Genomic DNA, 12,297 nt, shown 5'->3' with positions numbered 1-12,297 from the left:
CTCTGAGCAGTTAAACATTAACTAGAGCCATAAGATACCTGGTCACAGGGGCGGGATCCAAACAAACCTGCCCTCTAACTCTCCAGGCCAGTTAAACATTAACACATCCACAAAATACTATCTGATGGCAAATGTAAAATAACCTTTTAATAGAGAGAGCTTATCTACAGCAAAAACAGCACAAGGAGACCGCTGCAAAAAGAGAGACATGGAGACCTTCTACATACAGGTGTCTATAGCAACCTGTGGTTGATTTAAACAAACTATTGCCCACGATCCACTGTCAACCAACATTAATCAGTCAAGCTGGCAGCTACTGATAAAGGCCATCATAGTTTCTATACTTCTGGTTTTCTTTCTTGTACACAGAAAAATGAGAACACACCCAATTGTGCACGAAAACATTAAGGCTGGCCTAAAGATTTGATAAGAATTTCATGAAAACTAGGGACATCAGTGCTGTTTCTGAAAGCTAAGCCTTGTTGCTTTACTTCCCAGTCAGTCAATGACTTCACATGCAGCGTTTTGTGTGTTAAGGCACCTCTTAAGGAAACTGGTTTTATACAGTCTTCCAAGGCACCATAATGTCACGTCTAATGAGCTAAAACATTCAAAACCCACTGTCCAACAAAAAAGTGCCCAAAACTCCTCTAAAACCAACCGCTAAAAAGTGTCCCAAACCTCTATAAATCAGGCCATCGACCAGCCTGGCCAGCTAAGAAGTTCCCTAAACCCCTCTAAATCCAGCCCATTGACCATCATGACCAGCTTAATGTACACAAAACCTCTCTAAAATCAGCCAACTGATCAGCCTGCCAGCTAAAAAGTGCCCAACACCCATCTAAAATCAGCCCATCGACCAGCTAAAAAGTGCAAAAAAACCAAACAAAAAAACCCCTCTAAAACCAGCCCCATGACCAGCCTTACCAACTAAAAAGTGCCCAAAACCCCTCTAAAATAGCCAACAGACCTGTCTGACCAGCAAAAAGTGCTAAAAGCCATTCTAAAAAGAGACCATTGGCCAGCCTGACCAGCTAAGGAGTGCCCAAAACTCCTCTAAAATCAGTCCATCGACCAGCCAAAAAGTTAAAAAAGAACCCTCTAAAACCAGCCCACTGAACAGCGTAACCAACTAAAAAGTGCCCAAAACCCCTCTAAAACCAACCCACTGATCACCTGATCAGCAAATAAGTGCCCATAACCCATTAAAACCAGTCCATCAACCAACCTGACCAGTTTAAAAAGAGCCCAAAAGTTCTCTAAAACAAGCCTATTGACCAGCATGATCAGCTAAAAAGTTCCCACCTTCCCCCTAAAAATTGCTCGCCTGACCACGATGGGTGACCTACTAAGACCAACCAACTAGCTGTATTTATATATAGTATATAGTATTTATATCTTCGCACACACACAGCATTGTTGGACATCAAAGGATCTGAAGAACATATCTAGGCTGCCTACAAAAACTGAACGGGTAAAGACATCTTAGTAGATGGGATGGGTTGTAACTATTGAATTTAAACCTGTCTTGATGCCTTCATACCTCCGTATACAGTTTGAGAAGGCAGCATTTTGCTGAGCTCTGGCAGGATCGCTGCAGTGCATTTGAATAAAGGAACTGTTGCTTGCTGGGAGGGGTTTCATACAATCTACAAAATGTATTTTGCTGCACAGAATGGCGAGGACAGCTAATGCAGTGAAAGCAGTGTGATCTATTTTGAAGGTAAAGCCTGTTAATGCCACAGGCGCTATAAATATTACATAAATATAAAGGGGGACCAAAGGAATGGAAATAATTGGCACCGAAAATCACAGAGATGAACGATTAGAAATCTCTCTAAAGCTCAGAGACAATATTAGGAACTTGCAACTGTGGGAAAAACACCATGTTACACCTCATATCATCATAAATGAATAATAAACACATCTTGATTTTTAAATATTCTGTGAAGAAAATCCTATTGGTGCTTGTTTGTGTAAAACTCACCGGCAAAATGCCAAGGGTTGCTCCTCATTTTGTAAGGTGCTATTGATAAAAACGTCTGCTATATGACAATGTAAATTTAATGTAAATGTTGCCTCTTTAGTCAATGCCAAACGGTCACCAGGATAGTTATTGCATTGTCTCATCAGCAAGCAGCATGATTTAGGGAATCATTCATGTCTGTAGCACAAACAGTGCAGTGCACTTTAATACTGAAACTTTGGGTTCTGAAAAATCCCTAACCTTATGTACGTAAAATAGTAATAAAAATGAGAAAGAAAGAAAAAGAGAGAGTAAAACTGTAATGAAAAGGTGTATTGGAAAAAGAGAGCTCATGTACATGTACTAAGTTGTATTTGCTAATGACTATTGAGCTGGGAGTGTTGACAGGTCGAGCTGTTAGTGTGTGTGATAATAATGATCACTGGGGAGTTTGGCTGTATGGGAACATACAGTGTTAATACACATCTATCTATCCAGCCGTGCCTCCCTCTCATGTTGGCCGATACTCAAACAAAACACCTTAAACTCAAAGTCAAACCTCTCCTTCACCAGCCGGCCAATGATAACCCATTAAAACAATTCTCCCTGAGAGCTTAAAACTGCCAAAATGTTGTTCTTTATCAGTAGGGAAGCTTGCTGAACTTTTAGGAGATGGTTCTAATCAGAACTAGGGCTTGGCGGAATTGCTAAAAATTTATATATGTATATGTATATATGTATTTGCTCTGAAATGGCTTAAAATTGACATATTTTTCCAATTAGAGGAACCATAATTTACACCAAACAGCCACAGTTGCCATGTAGATTAAAATGTTTTAATGGAAAATCTAAAACAAATAATCAAGCCATGTTTTCCACACATAATTTTTTTTTTCCACTAAATGAACAAAAATGTGCACAATAAAATGTGTATATTTTTATATGATTATATTTTTTTATTGTTACTGTATATTTAATCATTTTTATTTATAAACACCAATATAACAATTCACAGTAGTTAACAACATTATTTCTATATTATTTATATTATCTAACAATATTTTAGTTTAAAAATTGTGAATGTTCAATATATCGGCCAGTCGTAATAAGAACTCGAGGTTCACGCAACGCAAACGTTTTTCCCACCACATTCTCTCTCTCATGTGTTCCCTGCTCTTTCATGTGACTCAGACTGTCTGTTATCCTAAAAGACACAATAGAGGTGGTCGGGCAATCCTGAGAGCAAACACATGCAGCCATCCTCTGGCCTTTGTTGGTCTGGAGGATTCACATTTTAAAGGTTCAGCACTGCGGCCACATGGGCAGGGGCTGTGGACCAGCACTGGACACCCTGACACTCACACAATGCAGATTGTCTGGAGGAAAACAATGTGCTCCTTCTCCTCCTCCAACGGGGACAGACCAAACAGAAAAGAAAGTGAACACTCTTTTCAGATTAAGAGTTATACTAGGTAGCAACTAATGTTCACAAGCAATCACACTTTTAGGCCAGAAACTCTACTAAAGGATGTAAATGAAGATTTCAATGTCCAACGCATTGCAAAAGTGCAGTCCCACTGTAGAAATGTAACACGCATCCTTGCATTATTGTGGCGGTAAACAAACAGGGCAATAGTTATCCTCAAATGTCTGTGCCATTAATAAAAAATGATAGTTCACCCAAACATGAAAACTCTTTTATCATTCACTCTCTCTTATGCAATCCCAAACTTTTATGACTTTCTTCTGCAGAACACAACTGAAGATATTTTGAATGCACGAGTTGTTTTTGTCCACACAATGCAAGTCAAAGTGGTCCAAATCTTTCAAGCTCCAAAAAGGACATAAAGGAGCACAATAAGGAATTCAATTTCAGTCTCACCTAAAGTGATCGTATAGCATTAGAAAACATGGATTAAACCACTCAAGATGTATGGATTACTGATGTCCTTTTGGTGCTCGAAAGGCACCCTTTGACTTACACCGCATGAAAAAATACACCTAAAATATTCTTCAAAATATCTTCATCCACAGAAGAAAAAAAGAGATACGAAATTGACATTTGTGGGTGAATTATACCTTTAAAGCATATGTGTTATTATTCATGTAAGTAACTTGTTGAGCAGGAATCTCTTTAAAGTAGTTGACAATACAAAAAAAAAAAAAGAAGAGAAAAAAAAAAGATTTTGTGGGGAAGTAAATATACCGTAGCAGAAAAGATAAAGTACTTTCTACATTGAATAAATTAGATTAAGTGTGAACTTGAAAATATTAGTAAATTCTACATTTGTACTCAATTCAAACGTGTAAAAATGTATGTTCTAGCTTATAAATATTATTTATGTTTGTTTGTTATCTTTACAATGCATTATCATGTATCAATCCTAATGTAGAAAACCTTGTCATATTTACTCGCTAATTTGAGTAAATTTCACAGGTAAATAAAATAAGTAAATTTTACTTCACTTTTCGAAGTTGGTGTTTCCAGCATGCACTAGGCATTCTTGTTTTGTGAAGTCTGAAGTTAATTTTCTACCTGCTCATGATATATAAAAAAAATTATATGTTGATTGTTCCCATCATGGTGTTTTGCGCACCAACTGTTGAGGTCTGCGTGTGCAGCTCTGTATCTTATTTCTTTCGCCAGTAATGCAAGGTGATATTGTCTAAAAGACTACATGGCCCTCAATAAAGTCTCCTATGAAAGGCATCATATGTGCTGTTACAAGATCAATCTTGTTTTTATAAGGAAAGTTTAAAATGTTCTAATAAAATGTTCACTGACTAAATTGTACTAAGATTATTTACTGTGAGTACTATGTCCATAACTTTTGTAATTAAAAGCAACTGTATTAACTGAAATGTTTAAGTTTGTTTAATTAGTTAGTTGTTGACACGAAAGAGAACTGACTGTAGAAGGAGACAGCTTATGCCAATGCACAATAGAAGAATCCCAAGAATCCTACACTTACAGAGAACCATTTTTGCATCATATGGCATCCTTGGGTTGGCCATATGTTTCTTTTGATTCTTACAAAATGTACTTTTGTGGTATCATGGTACTGTTATGGTGTCAGATGTTAATAGAAATGTACTTTGATATATGTCATTGTAAATGATTATCATATTCTACATGGCACACAAAATAAATAATAAAAAAACATGGTATTAACATGGTGCAACAATAGTATTACCATGGTACCATGTAAAATTTTTTGTCAGTGGAAATTAAAATATAAAACAATATGTTGATGTTACATTAAAGGGTCCTTCTGATCAACGTATTGGTTTCTGGGATCTCTGAAGCACAAGTACATATATGGCTTTAAAACAGAGAATAAAAAGTTATTTGTGGAATTTAAAAAGGTTCTACTTTGTCGAAAGCCTGTAAAACCCCTCTTGGTTCAAACTGGAACCTTCATTACTAAGAGTGAACCACAAACACACAATCATGCACAATGAGATGTGGATGAAACGTAATGAGATAGAACAAATGCAAACGAAGAATCATTGATGCATAATGGTGTACCTCTGGCGTAAACCAGACACAGCTCAATTAACCAGCACAACCAGTTTATGAGCAAAACACTCAGTATCATCTATCAGACCTCTCCTCACTGACAGATAAACCCCAAGTAAAGCAAACAGTCCTCTGGCAGGAAGACAAATACTGGGTTTGTGGTTGTCCATCACGACCATTGGGAACGAGTGAGGTTTGGTTATTCCAGACCCCGACTATTATTTTGAATAAACCCTAAATAAGCACAGGGTTGGACTTGGAGGCCAAAACGATCAAATGTAAGGTGGTGCTGAGACATTTGTGGTCGGAACCTCTGGAGGCTTCTACGCTGTAGAAAAACAACTAGGAGTATCTCAGAACTTTAAAGCCAGTGTAGAAAGACCTCCGACAGGGAGAATATAGGAGGTGCATCTGCAGGAGATGTGGACTGAGATCACGTTTTCACAACAGCACCAATCTTCCAGATTATGAATTTGTGACGATATAATGACTCACTTCACTTAAGCCGAGCAGTTTATTTTTCCCTGAGCAAAGCAAACATTACACATAAAAGCCAGTTTCAATGTTTATAATCTGTTTCAAAGCCGTATACTTAATTTCTTGCATTATTCACAGTCAAGAAACAGAGTGAAGTCAAAGTAATGACGTTGGGTAATGACATTGAGTGATGTGGCTTCCCCAAAGGACACCTTTTCATGCACCTCTATTTATTTATAACTACACTGAACATTAAAGGCATGACACCACAGGTTTGCTGGAGTTTCATGTTTCGTCACAAATCAAACAAACTGTAAAATGCCCAAGTCATTTAAGGACATTCTGTGAAGGGTAAGGTGAAGAGGTTTACTTGTAATACCTGTGTATGGTTTGTAGCTCCACTTCCAGTTTGTGAGTAAGCTCCAGGGCTTTATCTCTTTCTCTCTGGGTTTCCAGAAGCTCTTCCTGAAGCTGTTGAATTGGGAGAAACACATGTCATATCAAACTCTGTTGCAACACACTATTCATGCATGAAAACAATAAAGAACTAAACCTTCAAACAGCACTAATTATTCCACTATTAGAACAAAGGGGTCGCGTCGCATGATATTGGTTTTTCGATGGCAAATGCCGATGCCAGTATCTACAGAACAGGTTGGCCGATATAATGCTGATTTATAATACAATGTAATAATAGTAAAGACAGGCACAGTCTAACTCTGTTAATTGGCAAAGCTGGCATGGTCAAAGACTGGTTGAATGGCCAAATATCAGCTAATTAATCAGCCTGGCCGATATATCAGACTATTAATAATGAGAACCAACAAATACAAAAAATATGATATCAACAAAATGGTGCAACGTTGTTCCGGAATGAGTCAGAATGCAATTCCTAGGCCAAAACCACATCAATAAATTTTGGTCTGAGAACGCATTGATTTCACTACATGTACGCCTCTCATTCACACTGGAATGCCATTTTTCTCTACCAAAAACGCTCTACATTACCGCATGCTTTGGAAAACAATGATGTCATGAAACTGAAAACAGAGCACTGCATATTTGATCAAAAATAAAAAAAGAGCTAGAGATACCACCACGAAAAGAGCAGATTGCAGGTGTCTCGAGATGCATTTTTAACAGTTAATGTTGTTTTTATCTTGACAATGTGTCTGAAAAACTGACGCTGTGCTGAAAATAAACATTGAAACAGTGCAACCAAGGGCGCAGATTTGGCTTGAACATTGGAGGGGTTGCAGCATGAAGCATTTACATGTTTCCCTTGCTAATGGTAAAAATAATGGGGGGGTTGTGTAATTGCTTGTTTTGATTATTGAGGGGGTTACCTCCCCCTCATTCCCCCAGGAATACGCCCCTGAGAGCAACGGTCAAACATGTCTGTCTAGAGTATGTTTTCATAGAAAAACTATTTTAAAAACAGCATGGATGGACACAAAAATAAGTGTTCGGAGTGTACGGCCCCTTGTAAAATCTTGAGCAAGTTTTAAAAGTAAAGTGTGCTTTTGAAAACTGCAAGCTCCATCTGCAATGTTACTTTTAGGAGTGAGTGTGCACAGGATTTTATCAGTACACTGGGAAACAGTAATGTTTAAAAGATACCAGGTTGATACATGAAGCGATTTGGAGGATGAACTTAAAGGCATAGTTCACCCAAAACTATTACCCTCATGCCATCCCGGATGTGTATGACTTTGTTCTGCTGAACACAAATGACGATTTTCTGAAAAATATTTCAGCTCTGTAGGTCCATACAATGCAAGTGAAAAGTGACCAGACATTTAAAGCTTCAAAAATCACATAAAAGCAGCATAAAAGTAATTTATATGACTTTAGTGGTTTAATATATGTCTTTTGGAGCAATGTAATCACAGATCAATATTTCAATCAGCAGAAGAAAGCAAGTCATCCACATCTGGGAGGGCATGAGGGTGAGTAACTGATATGAGAATTTAAACTTTTGGGTGATCTATCCCTTTAAAACTGGATTCTTAGGGCCCGTTCATGCTGAATGCATGCGTGCATTAAAAAATAAACTAGAAGCAGTGCAATGAATACAGTAAAACGCAGATGTCTCAAGATACTTTTATAACAGTTGACGTTGTTTTTTACTTGACTCTGCATTTGAAAAAACAGTGATATTGATGCAACAGTCAAAGATGTCCATCCTAGCATGGGTTTACAAAGGAAAACAATAGAAAAAAAGCATGGACTAAAGAAAAGCTGGCCTTGTTCAAACTTGTGAAAGTTTGAAAAGTGAAGAGCACTTATGCAAGCTTCAATTGCAACACAACTTTCGGGAATCAGGGTGTAAAGGATTTTATCAGTCCGCCAGGAAAGATTTGAGTTTATAAAAGCACCAGGTTGATACACTAAACACTTTTTAGGATGAACTAACAACTGGATTTTCTGCCAGAAATCTTAAGTTAATTAGATATCCTTGAAGAAAACTACATCCACTTGCATCTACATCAACAGATTCCCATCTGAACTGCATCTGAACTTCATTCATTTAACTCACTGAGAGGGTGATCCAACTGACTCTATTGTCTCCTAACTCAGCACCTACTCAGCAGCACAATGTTGTGAGACTGAAGAGACCCTGGGCCAGTGGGTGCGGGGAGGGCTGGGTAAACACTGTCCCTTACCTCTCAGTGCCTAAACCTGAAGCACAATAAAGCCCCTGCTAATGACCTGCCGTTGAAACAGATGTATTGATGGTTTCATCCTCTCAACAGCTGGGCGAGCAGACAGACACAATGGAGGCTGTCTAAACAAACATGACAACCTCCCCTACTGTAGCGGCCTGCAATATACTCCCCGAGGCAAAGAGGGGGAGAGTTGGCGAGAGATAAACAGAGAGATAAAGGAATAGGAAAGACAGAAGGACAGTGAGAAATCATGACAGACATTTCATTTTTTGGTGAACCATTCCTTTAAATGAAGGTAAAGACTTGGGTTCACTATAAGGGCTAGAGATTATACAGTAACTTTTGCTGCAATTGGGGTTTTGTTTAATTGAGGTGTGTGGTTGATAGGCTTGACATTTCAACCACTTCCTTAAGAAGTACATGAATGCGGTATGTGCCTTATCTTCTGACTGAGAAATGGGTGTACCTTAAACTGTGATAAAGCTGGACGTATTCTCCTCAAAACTGTTGCTAAGCACCTGTTGGACATATATCAGTATCTTATCAAAATGCGGTGGATGGAAGTTTCTTTTTTATTTAAGTGAACTGGAAAAGAACAGCTTACATCTTCAATGCCTCATTGCCTCACAATGATGTCACCCGCATGCTTGCAATGTGAGTGCATACACCGTTATAAAGCTCTGATGCAGTCTGTAATTAAAAATCTGCACTATAAAAGACACTAATGCAAATAGTACCTTTACCAACTAAGGATAAGTCTGCATGCTCTCTTGCCACTATGTCTGCAATAGGTTACTTTTGGGAAGACGATATGCCCTGCGGTGCTCCACCAAAAACTATTTTAATTAGACTTTTGTTCATGATTTTATAATTATTCAGAATAAAACTTTTGGAATAGACCATTTGCACTTCTAAAAATTATTTGTCACAGCTCAAGATCATTTAAAATGTTCTAGAGAAAAAAAGTGTTCCAAAATTATGAAAAACTCAAAAAAGGATTGTGACAAGTTATAGAACCTATTATACACGTTATCTTATACATATCAATTTTAACCCAAAATCTCGATGGACGTATAGATATATATTTCCCGTTAAGCATTCATATCAGTGGGGATTTCTTGCAAGGGAAGCTCAGCTTCCCCTATAATGTCAAAAAAATAATGGTCAAATATGTACTATTGTGTAAACAATTTATTGACTAAAAATGCGTTAGAACACGTTCATCTCGAAGACGAGTTCATTCAGAATCAGCTACATTACATATAGCAGGTCGGCTGACTCGATTTACTTCTCATACATTCCCGTAGCGTCAGTGCATTTACCTGTTGAAGCCGAGCGTCCATTGACTTCAATGTGGCTGCTCTGAACAGTTTTTTTCAGTGCTCCAAAAATAGACGGTCATTGGATAAATGCTGCGATTATGTCCCGCCCACGGACGCTCAGCGTCTCTGGGGGTGAATGAGGAGTGGGCTGGCCCGGACTCCGGGCTTCCGCGTGATGATTGGAGGATCTGTCGAAAGACTGCATCTCCTTTTGATTGACAGCGAATCTGTACTATAAGAAGTCACTGAAGCTATTTCGCGCTCAGTCCCATCGCGGATTTCTCAAGTGTAGTCGAAAGACAAACTGCTGCAACCTATTTCTTTATATTTGTTTGGTGAAATTGCTAGTCAATTTGCATAATACATTTCACACAATTATACACCACATTCCTTGTTTCAGTTTTACCAAGTTTAATATATTTTGTTTTAGAATGTTTGTTCATTCGTTCGTTCGTTCATTCATTCATTCATACAGTAGGCTAGGCTAGCGTCGTACGGGTGAAACTGCGCACGATGGCAGACGGTGCTAATATTGTCGACCTGATTTTCAACACCTAAGATTGATTTAGTGCAAAAAATAGGGTAAATAAGTTTATAATGTAGGCCGAAAATGAGCTTCCCCTCTTTGAAAGACCAGCAGCCGCCACTGATTCATATACATTTTAACCTAAAGTCTTGATGGACCTATAGATGTACATTTTACATTTACATACATTTTAACCTAAACTCTTGATGTAAATCACATAGAAATGCTCTTTCCTTTATGCACTCCAATTCAATTGAACCTGAAATCTCAATAGACACATTATGCGTCAACTAAACAGTAGAAATAGGCCCATTCTCTGTTTTTTGTTACGGTAAGGCTCTTACACCTGTCCCGTTTAAATCTCTGATCTCAAGCACTATAAATACTTTTATCCATGCAGCTTCCGCCAGTGGCGTCCCAATCATTCTAATTACTGGAGTGCAGGTCTCGCAAGTCAAAGAGAACATCAAAAAGCCTCAAACCTCTAAAGTCAATATGTACTTTTCTCCAACAGGGAGAGGAGCTCGACTTCAAAGCTCAATTCTTTTAATCTTATGTATTTTATCAGCATTCATTACAATATTATCCAAATTAGGTTCCCAGAGTAACGTGTTAACCTGTAGAGATTAAGCCGAGCAATGGAGGGTCGCAGCCTTGACCTTTACGAGTGAGCGTTTGGTGGGGCAGAGGTGGGCTGCTCGTGGCCTTTCTGACCCAGTGGGGAGAGGAGGATATGATGGAGGTTATCAGTGTGTCACAGTCCTTTCCGTCACTGAATGAAGCTCTTTAAAAGCAGCGCGACCTGTATAATGTCAGAGGTCACTGAAGAGCGAGCTGGCACTTCTAAGGTTGCGCAAAATGTTAAAGGGGAAACATCATGGATTTTACATTCTTTTGAAAATAAAGAGTTTGATGCATCGAATAGACATCATCAAACCTTCAAAACACAACAATTTATGACAACTAAGCTACATTCAGAAATTGTCTTGGTTGTGATGGTTATGAACAACCATAAGCACACTAACATTTGACTACTTTTGTTTACATATCAATGCCATTTCGATACTCAATAAGAATAAGACCCGCTCTCTCTAGTCTCAGTCTGCACTTTTCTGATCAACTTTGGTATTAACACACTTTCATACTTCAAAACTAATGTTACGGTGTCCTTAAGATTAATTGCTTTTTCTTTCCTTTTTTATAAGACGCTTTGGATAAAAGCATCTGATAAATGGTTAAATAGAAATGTAAATGTACAATATAAGTAAGCAACCGATATTGTGTCTAATTGTTGTTAAAGATGAAACACTTTCCCACTTTTCCCTGTGTAATGTGAACTGAACTCAACGGCCACTGTATTTAGAGGACTAATCCTGTGGAATACACAGGATTCTCTATTTCCGAGTCCATGTCACCTGATGATCTGTGATTAAACATTTTTCTCTCTGCAGGACAGACACAAATGACTAGCATCCTCGCCTGACAAAAGAAGAGCACTAAAATACAAGAGCCCTCTTCAGAAGAACACACTCATAAATCTCTCGTAACAAGAGTCAGCACAAAACAGCAGAGCCCTTTCTTTAAAAATTCACTAACACTCACACCAGGGACGCTTTCATAGCTGAAATATCTACAAAATCACTCTGAACGTTGTAGGTTTTTATTAAACCTTTATAAGGGGCCAACCATCATTTATTTGGGAGCTTTTTGCCAATTTTTCATTGACCGAGACGGTAGACGAGACATGGAAATATTTCGAAAATGAAATGGCTAAATGATGCAGGCCGGATTTAAAACAACGGGTACTAATTTGCTTT

At 38.2% G+C, this 12,297-nt stretch overlaps 1 pseudogene; it reads right to left on the bottom strand.

Moving 5' to 3' along the window:
• The window catches only part of LOC127656778 (mirror-image polydactyly gene 1 protein-like), a 67,814-nt pseudogene that overhangs the window by 18,275 nt on the left and 37,242 nt on the right, over window positions 1-12,297 (bottom strand).

The sequence above is a fragment of the Xyrauchen texanus genome, chromosome 16, assembly GCF_025860055.1.
Source record: "Xyrauchen texanus isolate HMW12.3.18 chromosome 16, RBS_HiC_50CHRs, whole genome shotgun sequence".
NCBI lineage: Eukaryota > Metazoa > Chordata > Actinopteri > Cypriniformes > Catostomidae > Xyrauchen > Xyrauchen texanus.
The sequence above is the reverse complement of the archived record's forward strand: the minus strand, read 5'-3'. Positions and strand labels throughout refer to the sequence as shown.